This window comes from Motacilla alba, chromosome 1A, assembly GCF_015832195.1.
Source record: "Motacilla alba alba isolate MOTALB_02 chromosome 1A, Motacilla_alba_V1.0_pri, whole genome shotgun sequence".
Lineage (NCBI taxonomy): Eukaryota > Metazoa > Chordata > Aves > Passeriformes > Motacillidae > Motacilla > Motacilla alba.
Genome location: NC_052031.1, coordinates 57,413,464 through 57,435,667, shown reverse-complemented (window position 1 = coordinate 57,435,667; position 22,204 = coordinate 57,413,464). Strand labels below are relative to the sequence as shown.

The 22,204-nt window shown below is 42.5% G+C and overlaps 1 long non-coding RNA gene across 1 annotated transcript in view; it reads right to left on the bottom strand.

Annotated features, from left to right (window-relative positions):
• Positions 1-13,210, bottom strand: part of LOC119707920 — a 118,750-nt gene extending 105,540 nt beyond the window's left edge. Inside the window, exon 1 of the long non-coding RNA XR_005258901.1 lies at positions 13,139-13,210. This is a non-coding gene — a long non-coding RNA (uncharacterized LOC119707920). The remainder of the gene's footprint in view (positions 1-13,138) is intronic.
• Between the last annotated feature and the right edge of the window lie 8,994 nt (positions 13,211-22,204).

Sequence of the window (22,204 nt, the reverse complement as noted above, 5' to 3'; positions counted from 1 at the left end):
TAAGGCCCCTTCCAATCCAAACCATTCTCTGACTCTACTTCTGAATGCAGTTTTCTTTCACAGCCTCCTGACATGGTTCTCTAGCACTGGTACAGGAACACTGAGAGCTTGAAGCAAGCTCCACAGAAATAATCTCTGGAAAATTCCCTGTGACACTGGAGCCTATGGGCTGCTCTGGGCTCAGTCCTTATCAAAGGCATCCCCATGGTGCTGCACAAACAACACACAACTGTGTGGACAGTAGCCTGGTTACTACCAGAAAGCATAGAGAAATGCTGCTGGGATTAACATAGCACAGGATAAAAGCCAGCTCCATTTCCTATCAAACTCTTGATGCTATTTTGGATAACCCCTCTGACAGTAACTCTCCAGTGCACAAGCCAACAGCAGATGACTGCTTTCAGCATAGTACTGACTTGCTTCCTCATACACCAGCCCCTGACCACAACAGGAGAAATCCCAGCACGACCAGACTTGTCAGCAGCTTTGGGGACACAGCACATTTTAGGGCCTGTCCTAGTGCACACTGCCCAGTCAGACTCACTCAGTCAACTCTGCAGACTCAAAGGAAAGCCTTCAAAACACTCATCATCCCCTCCTGGCACTCTGCAGTGCAGTATCTGTCATCTTGCTTTGGGCCAAGGTGTCAATCACCACATGGAGAGTTAGTATAGTACAGCTGTGTCCAGGAGCTTCCTATCCCTCAATAAAGAGCACACCTGGAACACCAAACACACCCTCTGCCACCAGTGTGTCTGCGGGAAGAGGTCTTTGTTTTAGTGGATCAGCTGGCACATTCCCAAACTCCAAGCAACATTCAGCAGTACTATTTTCCTGTCATGAAGCACATGTAGATCCCAAAGTGCACAAAACCTTCCCAGTTACTGAGCTATACCAGACACAGGGCAGGGGAATGCCTGAGATTATACCTCAGATATCCCAACCCTCCAACAACCAGACATCACCATCCTCTTCATCTCTCACTTACTGAAAGCAGGCACAGAAACATTTATTTGTGTGTGTGTAGAGGCTCTGCCAAAGAAAAAAATAACGAATTTGGCACATTCCCCTTGGCTCTGTGTTTTGCTTACATATGTCTCTTTATCTCTGATCTACAGATACTCAGGACAGACAAGCTCATAGAGGAACTGTCTCCAAACTAATCCTGAGCTATCAAGACACACAACACAGAAAGGCTTGCATGCTGCAGAAGAAACTGTGCTAAGAAAGCAGGACTATGTCCATAGTGGGGACAAAAGTTGTCTTGCATTTTAGTTACTGCTTCAGCATCTGCTTTACAGGGCAGGAAGAGAATTCTTTTTCTTTTCAGTGCTAAAACCCTCAAGAAGATAAAACCTGTACCGCTGACTTTTGTTTCCCCTTTTAGATCAACTGTTTTAACACTCCTTATTTAAATCCATTAAAGTAAAAAAGAGGTGAGGTTTCAAATAGAACTGAATGAACAAAGCACACAGTAATCCCTCCTGCAGGAACTGTAATTTCTTTTTGTAGGAGAGAACCATGCGCATGTGTTTCTGCACAAGCTATGCTTGTTCTTCTTGCCTACAGGACTTGGCACAGCACTTCCAAGGGAATACTTAAATAAAACCAAAAACATTCTGGCCTCTCGCTTCCCTGGGTTCTGTTGGCTGGCAGGACAACTTAGAGATGCTGCTGGAAGGCAGCAGGCTTGGCACTCCCATATTTCCCCCAGCTTGTCAGGAGGCTGAACACAGGTAACATGCTCATGGGCAGCACTCTAGGCTTGCCAGGAGATTGTCAGCACCAGGACATCCCAGCATGGAGCTCCTGGAAGAGGGTTCCTTCAGGAGGCTACCTGTATATCCAAACAGGGCCTTGCACTGTTGCTTCTTCTAGAAGTAAAGTGTTGAAGCAATAGTTTACTAAATGTATCACACCCACATTTATAGCTGTGTTGCCTGACCTCACAAGCTATGGGGGACCAAGAGGGAAGGAATAAAATAAAATCTCATTATTTTTCTTGGGAACAAGTAAAGGTCAGTTGTCTCATCAAATTTCATCCCTTAATACTACGCCTGTTCCCTTAAGGAAATTTCTAATTGTTCCTCAATCATTTCAGTCTTTGGCTTCTGCAACATTACTGAGTAATTACGCTATAAATTTTAGGAGCTTCTTCAGGGGAGAGTCCGTAGTTTGCTCTGAAGAAATCCTGAGTAACCCAAATGAGAAGAAACTTTTATCATGCATTATTTGCCATTGAAATGTATGACAGCCACCAGACAGACTGAGAAGACAACACATGTGCAATGACACTACTGGCACTTGTCATGTTTCTCTCACAGCACAGGGAAAGGTTTGGATGATATATGGGTTAACAAAACTCATCATTTCTAGGCAAAAGTATCTTGATATCAAACAGTTGATTTTATTTTTTGGACCTCTGGCTTCATAAGTTGATCTTCTCTCTGACACATCAGCACCTACCCTCACCTACTCCACAGTAGATGCAACCAAACCAAAAGAGAAAAGAGGTTTACTCATGAGCTAAGCAACCACAGCAGCACACCCCTCATCATCCCTTATGTCTTTCTAGAGAGGAAGAGCTTAGAGTTACTGCACATCTCTGCCAGAGCCTCATCTCAGCTAAGAGCCCAGCACTCACAAAGCAAAGGCAAGTATTCATTCCACAAATAGCCCACACTCAGGTGCTTCACTTCAATGCAACACCACAAGCTGGGCTAAATAGTAAAATTACTCAAGTGTTGAACTATGGGAATAACTGTGTACAAGGCATCAGGCTACAACATGTAGCATAATGTCTAATTAGATATCACAGCAAGTTATCTCTGGTAATTTGCAGGCATTGTATTGCAGAAATCTCTTTACCATTAAATTCAAACCATAAATAGGAGAAAATAACTTTTTTAAAGCAGAGTAAGACTCCTGTGGTTGCCTATCACAAGGATGCAACAGAGAGGTGTATGATCTGCAAAACAGTAGATTAATTTTGCCCGCACTCAGCTTTAATTATAGGACAGCCTTAATGCTAATATCAAATCCTTACTATGCAGACTCTGGATAATCACAGGCTGTGTTCTGGGAGTTCTGCCTCTGCAGCAATGGGGACAGGAGGCCATTTGAATGTCTCTTCTTTACACGTAGTTCACACCTACTTCATTGCCATGTAGGAGGCATAGGGCTGCTGAACCTCCTGCATTTCTCCTGCCTCCCTTCTGTCCTTCCACAGCTGCACACTTGCTCTTTGGGGGAGCTCCCGAGGCTGGACAGACACAGCCAGCAGAGGAGCTGGGTGGGAAGAGGTTAAACAGTCCACCCAAAGCTGGGGCTGTGGACAAAATCTGTGTTTTCTGCCAGCCCACTCCTCAGTGGAGTGGACCACTGATGCCTCCAGAAATTACCTCCTTTCAACTGAGTGATTTGACATTTATGCTAAACATGTGCTTGCCTTACCTGTAGGCATTTTCTGGTACACAGAAAGTTTTCCTCTTTGGAAAAGGGAGACTGGCCTTGTTCCAACTCAGCATCCCCTGCTCCTCAGCCCCTTTGCTGCGAGAGCCCACTGCCTCTGCACACTGACAATGCACACGTCACAAGCATCTTAAATGTCAGCGCACATCTATCGTGAGGACTTTCAGGCAAGTTTATGATTAAAAGTAGATATTCAAGCAGAAGACGAATACATTATGTCCTCAGGCTGCTAAAGTCATGATCCATATTTATAATGCAAGGCTAAGGCTTCAGTTGAATAATTACATCTTTTGCCTGCCCATTCTTCCCTCCCACCCCCATATGTATACACTCACCACAAATGCATATATAACATTTAAAGTGAGCAATTATTCAACCTAAAGGCAGAATATGCTTGATTATGTGCATGCTAGAGAAGGAATTTAATTCTGTAATTGTCATGCAAGGTCTGCAGTAGCAAACCTTGCTGAGATTAAAACACTTTACTCAGCACAAATAAAGGTGAGAACAGCATATTCCAAAGGGGCTGGAGCACACCATGGCTAACAAATCCCAGGACTGCAGTAGCCACAATCATTCCAACTCCAGGTAAATATTTCCCTTTCAAGCAGAAGTCTCTGATTTGAAGTTCCTCATGACTTCTTATTTGGTCAGTTCTTCAGAGTAGAAGGTGATGCTCTATAAATTAATGAAAGGCATTTAAAACATTTGGCAGCCACTGAATTCAGAAATCATACAACAAACTCCCCAACAGTATCACAAATATTGCTTTTCAACTAATGTTGATCTCCCCTCTCTTATTTGAGGTCATCTTTCTCAGCAACAAGCACTATCACTGTGTCCTGGATTGCCAAGCAAACTGTATTCTATTTGCCATCTGTATGGCAGTTGTCTCCTATTAAGTGGGCAGTTTTCTTTATCTCTTCCACAACCTCTCCTAACTCTGGGGAGACATCTGCTGACAATAGGCTATTGAATGTCACTGCATGACTGATAAGAACTACAGCATCCCATTGGGAGATGCTCCAGCCAGAGGGAAGAGCAAAGCATTCCTACCTGGATATAGACTTGACATTCTAGAACACCAGCACAGCTTCTCCACTGGATTTCCCAGAGGTACAGCCGCCCCTTCCACTGGATCTTCAGAGGAAGACTACACCCTTCTACAGGATCCCTGCTCCAACAGAACCACACCTGACACTCCACGAGGACTGCAGCCACAATTCCAATTGGACTGCTACCAACACCCTGACCAACAGGGTGTCAGGTTGTGTTCTGAATCTGCCAGTGTTGTTTTAGTTTACTGCATTTTTAATTTTTTTCTTTTTATTTTCTTCCCTAATAAAGAACCGTTATTCCTACTCCCATATTTTTGCCTGAGAGCCCCCCTTAATTTCAAATTTATAACAATTCAGAGGGGGTTTAGATTTTTCCATTTCAGGGGAGGCTCCTGCCTTCCTTAGTTGACACCTGTCTTTCCAAACCTAGATACAGTGGATGACTTGAAGTCAGAAGTTTTGTTAGAAGGAGCATTTTGACCAGTATCCTAGAAATATAAACCTGTATTTCTTCATGTGCCCTTCTCAGGACTACAGACTTCATTATAAAAGAGGGAGAGTACAGGTATCACTAAAAAGGATTCCACACAACCAAACAGACAAGAACTGCATTCAATTCAGCTGGGAAATGCAGCTTTTACACACAAGAACGTGTGTGTGCAGATACATGCAGGCAGGCACTTCTAATTCATCAGAAAATCAGAAGATTTTTCACTAAATTGAACATTCTCCATCAGTTCTGGAAGTGGAAATGCTGTCAGCAGCCTCAAAGTAATGTGCTGCAAACAAAAACCATTTCTTGACAGGACCTCACCTTTTGCCAAAAAACTTTATTAAAAAATTCCTAGCAGGTCTCATCACTCTTTGTACCTCCCCTAAAATTTGCCCTTAAATACACAAAAGGACAGGAAGTGCTGGGAGCCTGCACACAGCAACGTCTCATGGGCTCCACTAACACAAGAGCAATTTCCATGGCAAAGTTATCACCACAGACCTAGTCCCAGATAATCAGTGTCAATGAAATACTTTTAGCTAACTGGGATTCCTCCCATGATATTGTTTTAAAATCCAAATCCCTTGGTCAGGCAGAAATAGCAACCACAGTGACACTGGTCTGCTCAAGAAAAAAGTCACAGATGCAGCAATGGGTGTCACATTCTGGTGGCTGGCAGAGCCAGACAAGAACACCAACCATGGAGCAGACCATGTGAAAATTAGGTTCTTCAGCTCTGAGCAGGTCATTGAGACATCACTCAAAGCAGAAGTATGGGAAATACAAGTGATATTAGACAGAAGAAGTGAGGGAGTATGAACAGGACTGGGCAGAGCATTGTTGAAGAAGCTACTGACTTCTTGCTTTATTCATATCATTGCTCAAAAAGACAAATGGAAGAAACTCCTGCCTCGTCCATTGCTCGTGGCGTAGCAGAATCACAGTGATTTGTCTTTCTTCTTTTTTCCCATCCACTCCAAAAGAGATAAAAAACACTACCTCCTTTCATAAAGAATTCCACCACATGCCCTGATCAAGAAGCAGGGTGTAACCAAGCTTCCCTTGAGTTGTCCTCCCATCTCTGTAGACCACAGAGAGAAGAGCAGAGAAACAGAGAGACTTATTGGTCTTGACCTGCAACAAATGAGCTCATCTCTCTAGCAGATAAAGGAAGTCAAGGCTACACCAACAGCCTCTGCAGAGGAAAGAGACACACAAAAATGGTATTCCTGAGGTTGTGGTCTAATCCCTTCCTGCAAGATTTTTTTTTTTTTTTGTTAATTCAGAATGGTTCCAATATTCCATCCAAGCATTTGTGTCTGCCAGTAAGACAGACATGCAAGCCACAAAGAGGTCAAGCTGGTGAATTTTCACAAGGTAAAGTTAGGCCCCTAGAATTTTTAGTTCTTCACCAGTAGAATTCCTATAAACACAGATGAATGTATTGACTTGCCCTGCAATCCAAACACTTCTGTGAGTGTTTGGATTCTATCTATGTCTATCCTGCATCACTCAGCACACTGCAGCATCTCACACCAATGATGTCTTATTTCTACCACTCACTGCAATCACAGCAGAAGAACACAGCTCCTAAACACAACTTAGAAGAACATCAGCACCAAAAAAAAAAAAGAATTTTTTTAACTCAGGCTAAATTGCTGGGTTATTGCAATGCCTTTTGCTGCTGGAAAAAGAAACCCACAACAAGACACAGCCACTGCATTTCTCCTTGTGACATGCATCCTCTTGTTTAGTTCTAAAGAGGATTGCATTTGTCATCTCATGACACATAGGACATGTGCTATGCATTTCACTCATTCTGCCAGCTACTCAGAGTTTTATGCTGCAGGTTTCCTTGCTGCTGTGCCTCATTCCTAGAGAATCATTTAAGCCTGGTCTTTATTTGGAGTGGCAGGTACAGGAAGCAGTTCTGCTAAAATACAGGAGAACATCTGCATCTGAGGCTTGCTCCTGCTTTGTCATTATGAATACATAATATCACAGCCCTGGAGGAGGCCAGAGCATCCTTGCAAGTGTTTGATGAGGTGGGCAAATCCTGCCTATAACAATAATTAAGAAGCTGATGTACTTACGGCACACTAGTAATAATTTTTGGAGACAGTTTAGCATTCAGGAAAGGTCAGATGAGGTGGGGTAGAAGCTCACCTTGAAAAGCCAAGGGGCAACACCTAATTTACAGTGTGGCAAATTGAACAAAGCACTTGCAAATCATTTCTTAACTGCATCTACACTACCATGACAAAACCATCAGCAATGGCTGTGCATCCATACTTGCCAAGTGGCTTCTCTGTGCATTCCACAGCATCCCACTGCTCACAAACCAACACCATGTTGACTTCACTGTCTACCAGTGGTTTGCCTGGCTAAAATCTCCAGGACAGTCCTCAAAGAAGAGATTATTCCTTGGTAAAGCCCTGAGCACCCCTGAAGAGGAGCTTCTCTTAGGGGTGCCACTGCTTTTTCCATCTGCTCCTGGGAACTCTGGTGCAACTGTGAGCCTGCTTTGCCCCCCATCCTCATCCTGGTGTAGGTCTGTTCACATTAAATGCAAACCTGGGGGCTGCAAATACCTCTGGCAGAGCCTACAGGAGCTGCCAGCACATTTGGTCTCATTAGGGTGACTCTGCTGCTCAATGGGGCTCACACAGGCAGAGGATGCAGAAATACACACACAGAATGATACCACAGAGGAGTGAAAGTGTACACAGACAATTCACAAAACAAATTCACCAAAGTTCACATCAGACATCAACTCCTCACATACATGGAGCTGTCAGACCACAAAACAGTGGCTTTCTGCCACCAAAGAACCAAACCTAGGCAGGGAAAAAGATACAGAGTAGCAGAGAGATCTCACACACACCAAGCCCACCAGAGCAGTGCAGATAAGGTCTACCTAGTGTCCGTGTCCTAAAGGAAAGTTTATGGCAATTGTGAGGACTGTTTGACTTCAGACTCCAAAATACAAATTTAAGAGCAAATAAACATCAAAACATCACAAATACGCCCAGAAAAGTTTTAGCACCACCTATATTGCCTTATTTTTAGTAAGAACAAATGAGCTCAGCTACAATAGAAACAAAGATCCAAAACCAGCCTGGGATTTAAATCTTACAACCTGCTTTTACTCATGAAATACCCAGTCCTCTTCTGGCTGATTAGAGTAACAGGATACCCTGAGAAAGGCTGCTTTTGTATTTCCCCGACTTTATGGAGTCAAAATCATTACAAAAGTTTTACTGGGATTTCATGCTTCTTCATTAAGTAAGGAGGTGAAATGCTTGTTGAAAAATTCCCCAGCTACAAAGGAGATGAAACTCCAGTTAAAAAAACACCCAAACTTTTCCCAGCTACAAACACCCAAGTTATTATTTCAATAATTAAACCATACAAACTGTCTTTTGCTTTAGAAGCCTTATGGTTTTGCCAGAATTTTATAAAATGTGGTTGCCTCCAGAGGCAAAACCTAGAGGAAGAAGAAATCTATTTCAGAGAGCTGATGGATTTTCTTGTCATATATCAAGATATATGCACTTTCTGTTATGCCTACAACACGTTTTTAGCCAAAAACTGACCCAGGTGATGGAGCACACCATGACATCAGATTATCTTTGGGTTATTTCACCACACACTGTACAGTATTCTAACCTAGCACAGTCCTTTACCCACGAGAACAGTCTTTATCCTAACTGAAAAATAGTCTAACTTCTGCTATGCTGACTTAGAACATTCTTCCCCTTGCTTTTTAAGTCATTGCTGGATTGTTTGGGCAGTTCTGGTCTAAGCACTGCTTCATAAAATTATTTTCCCTGATTCAATTATATATTAGCTAAAACATCATTTAGATTTATTTATTTTAGCAATCTATTGCTTCTCAGAGTGGAAAATATTATTTTAAGAGAATCTGAAGCATGAGGTTATATCGCTTACTGAATCAAGTTAAGATGCAATCAGAAGACTCAAAGTTAACTTTTGAGAGTATCTGGGCAAATATCACTTCCTCTTTTTATGAGCTGACTCTTCACAGTATAATTTAGCTAAAAATTCTCTAATCACTAGAAAAACTTGTCAGTGCAGATTGTCAAGCCTCCTACAAGTCTCATTTATTTTGCCTTAAACAGACGTTACCCAGGAGCACCAGAGCCCTTCTCCCTGCACACTCTGTCTTTGTTACAGCTCTTTTTTTGCTGGGTTAACAAACATTCCCTGGGGAGGTGGCTCCTCATCTCCTAAGCCAAAACTCATCGACACCCACAGACACCAGGACAAGGCTCAGATGGATTTCTCAGGATCCACTTCCTTTCCTTACCCCTGGAAGAAGGAATTTGCAGATTTGCAGAGCAAGAATAAAGTTCTCTCTAATCTCTCCTCCAAATGGAAGGATTACACCAGAGGTGCCACTGTCTGACCATAAACTCTCCAAGGGATGTTTCTGAGAGTGGTACAGTGTTTGTCAGGCAGATATTTTTCAAAGTCTGTGTTTGAAGAAATTTGAAATTGAGAGTTTGCTGTCCTTCCACAAGAAACTGTTTCTGTATCTGTTCTTCATACACCTCTGGTGTGAGGAAAGATGGGAAGAAGAGAAAACTGGGAACTGAGAGAATTGGGATTGTTCAGCCAGGAGAAGAGATGGTTTTGGGGTGACCTCATTGTGGCCTTCCAGTGCCTGAAGGGAGCCCTCAGGAAAGATGGAGAGAGACTCTTGACAAGGGCCTGGAGTTACAAGACAAGTGGGAATGGCTCCAAAGTGACAGAGGGGAGGTTTAGATTGGATATGAGGAAGAATTTTTTCCCTGTGAGAGTGGTGAGGCCCTGGCCAGGCTGGACAGGGCTCCAAGCAACCTGGGACCATGGCAGGTCTCCCTGCCCATGGCAGGGGATTGGACCTGGATGATCTTTAAGGTCTCTTCCAACCCAAATCATTCCATGTTTATACAATCAAACAGCAGCTCCTAAGAGAAAGTACTGCTCTACTTGCAGGAAAACAATATTCCCTACCAAAGGAGAGCAGAGCCATCCTTGAAAGCACACAAATTTGCAAATGCTACTGGCATCACAGTTCTCTGAACATTCTGTGGGGTCTAAAGACCCCACACAGAAAACTAGTGGAAATTGGTCCTTTGTCTTGATACTTTTTCCAATAGCCTCTGTATTATCCTTTCATTAGCACATCTGTTGCTGTTCGTTTGGGGGTTCCCGGGGGGCTCCTAAGCTGTATGTTCGCTGGTAGCAGCAGGCAGGCAAGGAGACTCCACACGGCTTCTGAGGGTGCTGATTAGATGAGGGTTTATTGGGGGGTCCCACCCCCGGGAGCAGCAAGGTTTCTGAGGGGGAAGGGAGGAAGGAGGAGGGGGGAGGGGGAAGGAAGGAGAGCCTAGGGAGAAAAGGGGCCAAGCCAGAGTCTGGTCTCCTTTGCACAGCTTAAGAGGAGATTCAAAGTGGGCGCGGAATAAGACTTGGGCCGATGGGATTACAGACACATGACACTGCAGGGGAGGATCACAGCTTGGAATAAACCGTACATTTTCAGGGGGTGAGACAGAGCATACCATTTAACTAAAATGTAACACCACACACATCTGTGTTTTAATAAGTTACTACACCATCCAAGCTGAGCAGTGCAGAGATCTACCTGTTATTTCTGGGGTTGCTAGCAAAAATTCAGGAAGCAGGTGTGCCTCAGCATCACCCTCAGGATGGAGGGAGCTCAGATTGTTCTTCTGCACTCTGACTCTAGCTGGAACATTTAAGCATTTCTCAGTCATGGAGGTCCCATTTCCCAGCTATGCAACAAGCATAATGACATCAGGCTTGATGGAATCCAGGGTGCAGCTTGCCCTGAACTGGGAGCGCAGCCTGGAGACCCAGCAGCTGGCACTGCTATGGGGCTGTGCTTGTAAACACAGGCAGCTAAAACCCTATGACTGTGCAAACATCACATTACTACTGAAAATGCATTTTTAAAAAAAGCACAAAAACATTTTTAAGTACTGGGAGTACTTCAGGCATTTTTGATGAAGGAGAATTTTTTATTATTTAACAAACAGATGCAATAAGCTTGCACCAAGGTCGAGCAAATCATTACAGTCCTTTTGCTGTATCTGGGTTGCCAGATACATCTTAGTTTAAAATAAAGATGTTTAATGATCACCCTCTTTATTTCTACCTTACTCTACAAAATTCCAGTATATGCAGCACAGCACTATTCAGGTGGGACTCAATACCCTGAGCAGAAAATTTTAGTCCAATAGGCTCAAAAGCTGGTTTTCAGTTCCATTATTGCCTCCAAAGAGACAAACATAACCTCATTTGTTCCACAAATACTAATGTAATTTGGCTTTGATCTTGTCTGGACCAAGATAAAAAGTATCCTTTAAATTACATTCATTAGTGTTTTAACACACTTTTAAGCAGAAGACAGGTTTTGCACAACCTTGCTTGAGGCATTTTACACATCTAAACAAGGAGGAGAACATCCTCAGCTACCTCCTCCAGAGGATATCCTCACCAGACTACAGACACCAAGGACAAACATCTCCTCCTTGAACCCTCTGAGCATTTAAGCACCCTCTACAAAGGGAAAACCCCAGAGAGAATGAAATTATTCTTCTTACATTACAACAGGTGTCTGTGAAATGACTTGCCACATTATCATTTCAATGACTACTGAGAAGATAGAGAAAGCTCCAGGAATTTTAAGTTAGAATAGGTTGTTCCATCTGCATTGGTTACAGGAGGAAGAAAAACACCTATCTAAGAATAACTTGATTCTTAACTTTTTGGCAAGCAAATTTAGCATTAAGTCAGTCCTGGCCTTTTAATACAGGCAGTTACATATTTGACTCAAATTGACTTGTCCTGCTTCCAATGCTTGGTCTTACATGTTTTAAGAGTTAAACACTAAGACCATGTGCAGTCAAGATTTCCCACCAGCACGTGTACCTTCTCTTGCATGTGCTACTTTAAAAAAAAAACCCTTGAAAATAGTTCCTTGTTTCGGAGTCTACATGGATGTTTGACACAAGCCAAACAAGCTGCAGGAGTATAACAAGTTTAGATTGCTGAACAGGAGAAGAGCAGCCTTTGGCTCTTCCCCTGTGCAATGAAAAATTCTATATTAAGCATTTGACTGTAATGCTTGGGTCTTGGTATCCAGAGACACAGCATGGCAGAATTCACATCCTCTTGCTACTTGGCCCAGTCCTGCATCCTGACCCCAAGTCCAGCTTGTGGAGTTAAGCCCAGCCTTCACTTGCAGACCTCAATGGATCCTCAAGGACAGAGCTACAGAAGAACCCTGAACTAAGTCTAAACTGAGCAATGTTTCATCCTTATGGACCATTCCACTGAGGATTATACACACAGCATGCCCTATCCATGCATTAATCTAACCAAAACCAGTCTTTTTTTGGAGGTGGGGGGCAATTACTGACACTTAATGCAACACAGCCAGGTTTCATACATTTTGTAGCTCATCTGTATCAAGAGATATAAAAACTATAGGCATCCATGTGCAACTACTGAAAAGTTAGGCACACTGCTTGCATAGATTTATATTGTACCAAAAAATGTATTACTCTATTCAGGTGTGAAATCTACCAGAATGCAACTTATTGGAGCAGTAATCTTAAAGAGCAGGGCATGTCTTATTGCCTCCAACAACAGCCTTTTGCCTCCTCCAGCCATGAAAAGGTCAAGCACTTCCCACATTTTAAATAACTGCTCAATAATCTCCCTTTAAAGCATGTAACTGTATCAGACTTTAACTCTTTTAAAAGGAAAAAAACCCCAAACCCACTGTAGTTCCCCGAAGTCCCCTGTGGGTTATTCTAGGTAGAGCAAAGCGAGGCAGTTACAGCAGTGCTGCATTTGGAAGCTTTCCAGAACCACGTGTGACTGAGAACGCCAGGTTATCTTTCCATACTATCTCCAAGTAAACAGCATTGCAATGTTACTCACACAGTGAATTATGTTCTGAGCCACGCAGAGGACAACGTGCCCATGCAAAACCTCAACTGCATAAAAATCCATGTTTTAACCCGCTCCCAAGGCTCAAGCACTCCAACAGCCTCTATTATCCTTCTATTGATCTTACCCTTTTCTGCAGAGCCGTAAACTCAGCTGACAGACTGGCAACTTGCTGATCCAAGCACCGATTCTCCCCTTGTTCTTGTTTCAGCATGACTTGGTCAGCACGTAGCCTCATTTGTAGCTTGTGAAACTGCAATAACGAAACCAACACACATGAGGGATTTGTCAAACAAAGCAGGCTGTAAAATTATCAGAGTGGAAATCAAGTGCCAACATTTATTATATGATGAGCCACACCACAGCTGGCAAATTTCAGGCCCGCAGCTTGATAAGAGGGAAGAAGTGGCTCCAAATTTCTCATCATTAGCTGTGGCAAAAGTCTCATTAAAAACAAGCCTGGAAAGTATTTAAGGAGTAACACATGTGCACAGGTTCATTTGGATTTCCCTTAACACTGCATGCATTCTATCAGAAATACTTTCTTTCAGCAATTTAATCCTCCTGATACCGCTCCTAGTTAAACAGTATTACTACTACATTTTCATTAAAATGCATGAAACTCTTACACATGTAAAATTTATTTCAGTTTTCCTTCTTCTTTATCCAGTGTGTTTTCCCACCAACACAAGATTTGAGCAGCTTAGTGATTTGTGCTGCTAGTAAAGCAACACACTGAGTATTAATTATGTCAGGTTACAACATTTTCATCTTTCATTTTTCAAGAGCAACTGCCAGCCTTGAAGATTTCTTCTAGATTAAGGGCACTGCCAAAGGAAATGAAGGAAAAGAAGACAGGTGACAATAAAGTAAGCCTCATATCAGCCAGGGAATTTGTTCTGCAGGCACTAATGCCATCCAGGGATAGGACGCAGAGGTGGACTGCAAACAAGTGTCAAGGAAGGGAGGAGCAGTCCCAAGCAAATCCTTGGGAAGTAAATGGCAACCTAAGAAGAATGCATTTTTCAATTCCAGTCAGCAATACTGCTGGAGGAGTTGCTTGGGATGTTTGCCTGCTACAAATATTTGAGCGGGTAATTATTAATTTTAAGGGTTTTTTCCCAACTCTAAGTGTGTGGATTCATAGAAAACTGCAAAATTACTTTTTATAGGACTAACCAAACCCATAATACTCAGTCCAGGTACAATTCAATGCACAAAAAAATCTCAAGCCAGTACTGCTAACTTTTCTTTATGTAGGTATACAAGTAAATAATAATCTTACTAATGTGCTGGCAGTTAAAAATAGCTTAATTTATTATTCAGCCTGTGCAGTTATGATGAATGAAGTAAATGTCAGGCTTAAGAAGATAGTATTAAGGGAAGGAGGTAGGCTAGGCTTTGCCTTCCAATTGGTTAAAGATTACACCTCAAATCTTTAGGTCAGAGCAGATTTCTTACAGAATCCTGGAAGTGTTTAGGTTGGAAAAGACCTCCAAGACCATTGAGGCCAGCCATCAACCAAACACTTCCAGGACCACCACTAAATCATGGCTACATTAACTCATTTCCCAGTAACATCTCTGCCTGGATGTATCAGTGTTGTCCTTTGCTAATTAGTATAATTAGATGATGACTCAAGAAACAGTAGAGAATCTGAAAAACAACTCGAGGCTTTGTCTGCATACAAGAACACTTGACCTCAAAAAGCAAAGCATCAGCTGACAAAACCAGGTAGGAAATAACCTTCAGATGTTGAATTCTTCAGATTTAACAGGGCTAGTATCTGAATGTTTGGACAGTCAGTATTGCCATTGTGAACACTAGCAATTTGGGGTTTGCATCAATTGGAGGAGAAAGCACTGCCTGGAAAGCCACAGAGCCAGAGCCATAGCTGGAGCTGCAGCAACAAATTCAAGGAACAAGGAACACCAGTCCAGCAGCTCCAGAAACAAATTCAGGATCAAGTTAAGTCCAGCTTCTCTCTGCTGCACTTTTGGAGATGTAAATAAAATGGGTTCTATTCTCAACTGTCCTACAGTCCCACCACATCACAGATGGAATGGTGAAAAGAGGTGTCAAGGGGACTGTTGATGAATAAATTATACTATGATTTAACTGCTTCCAGAGCCACAGGCACACTGAGGAAGTAGAGGGCAATCAGCTCTGAAATCGTTCTTTGAGCCATGCAAGCTCCTGGGCATCTCCAGGGGCCACAGCAGATAGTTTAGAATCCTCGTTCCCGTTCCTCATATAAGAGAAGAATGGCAGAATTGGTGGCTTCAAGATGGCAGGACATGACCAGTCATTGTATGAGTAGAAACCACACTAAAAATACCAAGGAACTCTTGGTCCCAGTAGGGCCTAGGCTTGTATTAAAACAGTAAATGAAGCTTCAAGAGAATATAGTGAGAGATTTAGCATGCAGTCAAACCAGTATTTGCTCAGGACTGACTCTTAGGAGCAGGGGAGAAAAAAAGTATTGAGTGATGTTTGGGAAAGTCAGCTTTTCCCCAAAAACAGAAAAGGCTGTATGTTCTTTGAATGTTGCTTTCTAGAGGTTAGACATATTTTTGCTGGTAGTTCTACTGTTTTGGGAACTGTCTTACCACCAAGGTAAGTCAAAATAAAAATTACGAATGTCAATATCCAGAGCAACAAAAATACTGAGATTTCCTTTTGTCTGCAGTCTTGAGAAAGGAAAAAAAAACCACCAAAAAAAGGCATTAAAAAAATACTTCAAAACAAATGGCAGGTGAGTTTGAGAAAAGGTAAGCAGCCTGGGGGGGGGGGGGGGGGGGGGGGATGGTTACAGCAACAGTCAACCCAGCCCAATGCCTGATCCTGCTGGGTGAAGCCACTCCTGGCTGTGTATCCCAGCAGGGACACGTGATCGCTGCAGAGCATGCAACCGGCTGTACCTTAAATTAATAGTTTGAGCCAGAGGACCACACACCGTTACCTCTCCTGGAGGAGCTGGCTGTAATAACTGTGGTGCTCACACACCACCCTCATCCTTCCATTTAAAAACACAGGCAAAGTGGAAGGTGTGATTATTCTTCAGTGTCATAGCCAATAAATATTGCAGAGCTCAAAATTAAGGCATGAAGAGAAGCACCTACAAGAACAATTTTCTCTCAGTTACAAATAAAGCATTGGTGCTTGTCACAGATTTTAATTTACTAAGCCTTTTTCAGTCATGCATCCCAGTCAAAATTTAAGATCTTTTCTGTCTAAAAAGAGTAATTTACTGAACTTTATGAGCAGGAGAATGCTTTTACTGACTGATTTTAGAAACTAATAAACAGTATTTTAAGTGATAGTCTGCTGGATTTATATTTGGGGTGGGAATGCCTGTGGTGTGCAGTCTGGGGGAAAAATGCCAAGTTATAGGAATAAAATTGCTTATACTGCTGCTTAAAAGAAATAAAGAGCCCTCCACAGTGGATCTTCTGCTACATGCAAGGTGCACATCAAGACTCTTCAGTCTTCCAATATTGCAATGGTCTCAGCCATGCCATGACCTGTTCCACATGACCTCTGAATGCTTTGTATGATGTGAACTCACTGTGTACAAGGAATGTTACATTAACTAGACAATGTATGTAAGAATTCATAGTTAAAAGCAGCAATGTTGTTGAAGCAGAGCAAAATAAAGAGGAACACCTGGGCTCTGTTTCCATGCAGTACTGACTGAGCTCAAGCCTGCAAATCAAATTTAATCCCCCTCACCAGAATTACTCTCAGACTTAGTGCAGTCATTATGAAAATTAATACTTCTCTATATAAAAATAAGCACACGCACATTTAGAGAAGTGAAAATATACATACAACTAAATTGATTTCAAACTTGGAGTTATAATTTAATGATTAGCTACTGCAATTTAAAAAGGAAACTTATGCAGTAAATTTGAAACAACTAACCCAATTCTACAATTCATTCAAGGAACATTCCACACACAAAAAAATATTAAAAATTAGAAAACCCCCATGTTTTTTAAGCAAGATTTTTGATTACAGAGTCTTCTTGAGTTCCATATCTGTCCCTGCTAGAAGTCAGGGTAACTGATAGGCCCAAAACAACATGAAAATCCCAAGAAGGTGATCCTAAGAAGAAACTGATGCTGGGGGCTCTCACTGGGTTTATCTCTGATGCTGACAGCTGCAGCTACCATGACAACTATCCCAGGCATAAGGTCCTCCAACACCAGGAGATACTCTCCAGTGATTACTTGATCTGCTATAAAGCCATTTTCTACTCTGAGAGTGCTAAAGAACAGCTTTAATATACTGGTGAATCAGACCGAGAAGCTATTTAGCTGCAGTGAGTACTGGCAAGCACATATAAATTATCTTTTCTCAGGGAAACACACTCTCAAATTCTCTATTTTCCCCTACACAGGGGGATGTTTTCAGTACTCTCTTGGTGGTTATTACACAAAAAGCTCCTGAGCACCATCAGCATTTCAGGCAAGCACAAAAGACATAAAACATAGGACATAAAACACGGACAACTCTAACAGACTGCTAGTGTACACATCAATAAAGTCTGTGCATAAGCTCCAAGCAAGACCACGCTGCTAGGGCTCAAACAAGTCCCAGTACAGCAGGGGAACTGCGTGAGGGACGGCAGAGCTGCTGACCCTTTCCTGGAGAGAGGCCACACAACACTTCCCACATCTCCTTGCTCCTGTGTCGATAACATCACTGGTTGCTATGGGAGCAAGGCAACTTCACAGCCCGTGGTATGCAGGGAGCATCAGGCACTTCACAGACATTCTTACTAAGGGGTTTAGGGAGCATCAGGCACTCCACAGACATCCTTACTAAGGGTTTAGGGAGCATCAGGCACTCCACAGACATCCTTACTAAGGGTTTAGGGACTGGAGGAAGCACAGCCCTGAGGACCTTTTCTACCTTAAAGGGAGAAAAAAACCAAGTGCGTAGAGGGAGAAAAAACTCAAAAATGTCTGACCCTTCATTGCAATCCTCAGAGAACTTGAATTCACATAAGGAGTCTTCAGTCTCAGGCTAAGAGCTGGCATAGAGCCTTTTAACTCCAAATCTGCCTCTCGGGCATTCCCTGTTTTATTAGGAATGGGCAAAGAGAGCTGAAAACACAGAGGGGGTAACACTCCCTTCCTTTCTGCTTGCCCATCATCATGACTAATCCTCTCCTCCAAGCAGTCCAGACAACCTTCACCTTGCAGGAAAAAGTAGCTGCAAAGCTCTTTGTCCTTGTCACAGGTGTGGTGGAGGCAGATGCTGCTGCTGTGCAGTCCACATGTGCCACAGCAGCGAGGGCACCACACTCCAGAGGCATTCACAGCACCTCTAAAAGGTACATTTAGTCCTGAGGGTTTGCATCCCCAACAAGACCTCAATAAGAAGAAAACCAGCCTGACTTTCAACACCCAGGGAGAATCTACAGAGTCAGCAGTTAAAAGGAAAATATCTCTGCAGGTACATGGAGTGATTTTGTTCTCAAAGTCCATGGAAGTCAACAAACACGACACCAAGGGATGATATTTTCCAAAGAACTTCTCTTCAGGGGAGAGGGGAAGTGACTCACAAGCTCTGAAGGAAGGGCCAGGAACAGAGAGAGGTTTCAGGGACTAGGAGTTAAGCAGCTTGCTGCTCACGTATTCCTCACCAGGAGCACGGATTTTGGCAGGCAGCACCCTCCCAGCCCTGGTATCGCTGTGTGGCTTTGGCAGCACTCATGCTGACACTGTTGGTCACGCTACAGGACTTGGAATTCCTAGACTTTTTGCTTAACAGTTACTTAATCTCCTTTACATCAGGTCTGTTTCACACAAAGCTCTACATTTGGGGTTCCTCATGGCCAGGACTAGTAGGGTGGGGAATACAGTAAAAGTGGGGAATAAAACAAAATTATCACATATGAAGTATATGCCACCCCAGGGTGAGTTGGGACAGAAATAAAGCAAGTTTCCCTTCGATTTAGTCAAAGAAATAAAATACCTATTTTAAAAGCCAACTAAGCATGCTCTCATGCATATACAAACATCTCTTTTCCTCCCAGCTCTAAGAGATCCACAAATACATGTATAGTTCTGCTTACACAGCATTTTTGACCCTTTGCCAGCACACAGAAGATAAGAAGACATATTCCCCATGAAACAGTTCCCTACAGGCACATGTACACTGCCCAGCAAGAAAGCAGAGAGCCCTGAGGCACATCAAGGAAATCTGGTCCTTACTGCTACAGGCAGAACATCCCACTTGAATCCTGGGAGGAAGAAACACATCAAAGACTTCACTGACACTACCAGAGCATCCACTGACACAGCTTCTGGTGCCCAAGCTGGGCCATTCGTCCCTAACTCAAGTGCTTTCAGTCATTTACCAAGAAGCAGTTCCAAAGCAAGCATTCCCTTTTCCCCTCTGGATTATCATCTTTAGTCTGAGAATGTTTAATGACCTACAGAATATGTTGCAAGCCCTTCCTGTTTTTAGAAAACCATCTCATATATTCACTGGGATTAATTAATGGCTTACTGTAGTCTGAACAGTCACCATTGACTGGATTTACATCTTCCACTCATGCACTTTAAACACTTGGAGACTAGCTTAGTACCCAAATCTTTACATCAGGGACACTCGAGACACTTGGAAAGTACTGCCAATATTGTCAAGTCAAAGGCCAAGATGCAAAGGCAGGTGGGAGAATGGAAAGCACATTTAAAAACAATGATATAAGAGATCTGTCTTGTTTTGTTGCCGAAGAAAAGAGCATCAAGTTGCAAATGAGGCCATTCACTGAGACTGAAAAAGGCAGACTACCTAAAATCTGTTGCACATTCACCTCCAGAGCACACTGTTGCAGGTGACAACTAAGAACAACCTGAAAGCAAAATAAACACCCTGTTAAGTATAGAAGGGTTTAGATCCTCACATCTCAGCACAGAGCCCATCTCCAGCTACCAGAGGAGCTTTCCTGAGGAGGTTCATTCCCTCAGTACCACCCAGAGGGTCTCTGCTTTTTCCCACTGAAGCAGCTGGTAAGGGCTGATTACAGAGGTCCAAGGTGAGCAGATTATTGCTCCAGCCAGTTATGGAAAACCTCCTCCATCACAACAGAAAGATGCTGGTCACACAAGTGTTGTGTTTATTTCCTGAAGGAAGTTTCCTCAATTTAGGAAACAGGAGTCGAACTCCTGCCTCCTATACCAGTGTAACCTAAGAGAATCACTATTTTAAGTTCTTCTAGCTTGACACTTGGACAAATCTAACTGGATCAGAATGAGATGCTCTAGTGGAGGGTGATGAGGAGAACAAAAAAAAAAAAAAAAAGGAATTACTGACTTGCAATAACAAACCCATTGGAGTGCAAAACAGCCTCCCAGAGGAAGTCAAATGCTCTGTGTTGTAGATAAGAGGCAGGAATAAATCGCTTTTCCTTATACATTGTCTCTGAAGGAGTAATTGGACAAAATTAAGGGGAAAAACAAGACCATAATCCTCCTGAATAATACTGGCAAAGAAATACATTGAACACATTGTCTTCTGGATAGCAGAGCTACTGATACAGAGCATGGGTTTAAGTATTTAGAACAAGAAAGAGCCCAAGCCTTACCCAGACTTCTTATGCTCTACCTGGGAACACAGTAGTGCAAACACAAAGTATTAAGTCTTCTTCTTAAGGTAACACACTGTTGTAAACATATCCTTCATTCATCTCAAGCAGGGTGGGTAAAAACCAAGTGCTTCCAACTCAGGAGATTAATAAATAATCTTCCAAATATTAAGCCTGCCAGTAACTTTGTCAAAGTCAGCTGTGCTTATCCCCTAGTTCCAAGCAACACTGGCCTTCAACACCTCTCCAAACCAGAATTATTTGTTCTATAGCCTCATAAACAGAAAACACACACAAAATATTCCCTGTAACAGATTTCAAGAAAAATCTGGACAAGTGGAAAAAGAATGAATCCATCCATCCATCAGTGGTTTTCAAACACAGTGACCCAGAAACAACTTCTGCCTCAGGAAGGCCCAAAGCAGAAAGAAGGAAAGTATTCAAGGGAATTCTTGCTTTAGCCTTTGCTGAGCATCTGCTTATTGGCAACACCACGAGAGAATTCCGACATTTAATTTCATCTGAATCATTAAGCATTTCTCCAGCATCTCTGGAAGAATTTATGGTCCATGTGCACCCTCTGCCCACCTCCCCATGGTCAGAAATTCTTACAAAAGCACAATGCAACACAAAGAGTTTGTGTTTCAGAAAACAGGTATTTTCCAACCAGATGTTCTGCTCAATGTGTGCTGACTTGTTCTGACACAGACACCAAAAAGCTCATCTTACCTCAGTCACCCCTGTACTGACAATGACTAATGCCTCATCACAAATATAAGGAGGCAAATTAGAGCTGAGCAATAATCAGCAGGCAATAAAGGCAAGAAACAGCTGCATTTTTAGATTTTGTGATTAGCTGGGACAAATTAAAGGCAAAGGGGAAGAGGTTAGCAGCTCCTGCCAAAATCGAGCCTTCAGCCACATGCCTGGATGGTGAAACACAGGAATATGACCCTGCTACTTTTTCTTCTCTTTGCTATTGCCTAGAGGAACTGGAAGTATAAAAGATGGGAAATTCAAGAAGAAAAACATGTGATCATCCCACCCCCCCCAATATTTATGTGTCAAATCCTAGGTCTAACAAATAATTATTTATCTCTGTCTTGGCTACAGGGGGGGGAAAAAATCACATGTTATTCCTCAGTGGAGTGTATTTTAATTATTTCTGCACTTTTCTTTACTTGACCTCTGTTAAATAAGGTGGATGCAAAGACAGATTATTGTTGAACAGAGCAAATTGACTATGGAGAAGAGAACTCCTGGAATAGTAAAGCCTTCTCATCTTGCTCTTAAGTCAATAATATTATGGAATTAAAAGTCAAATGCAAGGGTTCCCCCCCCCCCAAACTCCATTCCAAGCTCTAATTAAGTAGTTTTAGTCAAAATTTCTGCCCATCCCCTTCATCTCTCATGGGTATTTGACATTTAGATACCTTCCTCTTCAGAATGAAGGAAACTCAGCTTACCCCTGCAATAGCAGAGTACAATAGAAGTTAAAAAACAGTATCTAGAACAAAAGAAATACACCCCAAATAATCATAAAACAAATCCCCACATTTTTATATTTAAAATAAGTGTGGTCTGCTTATAGCC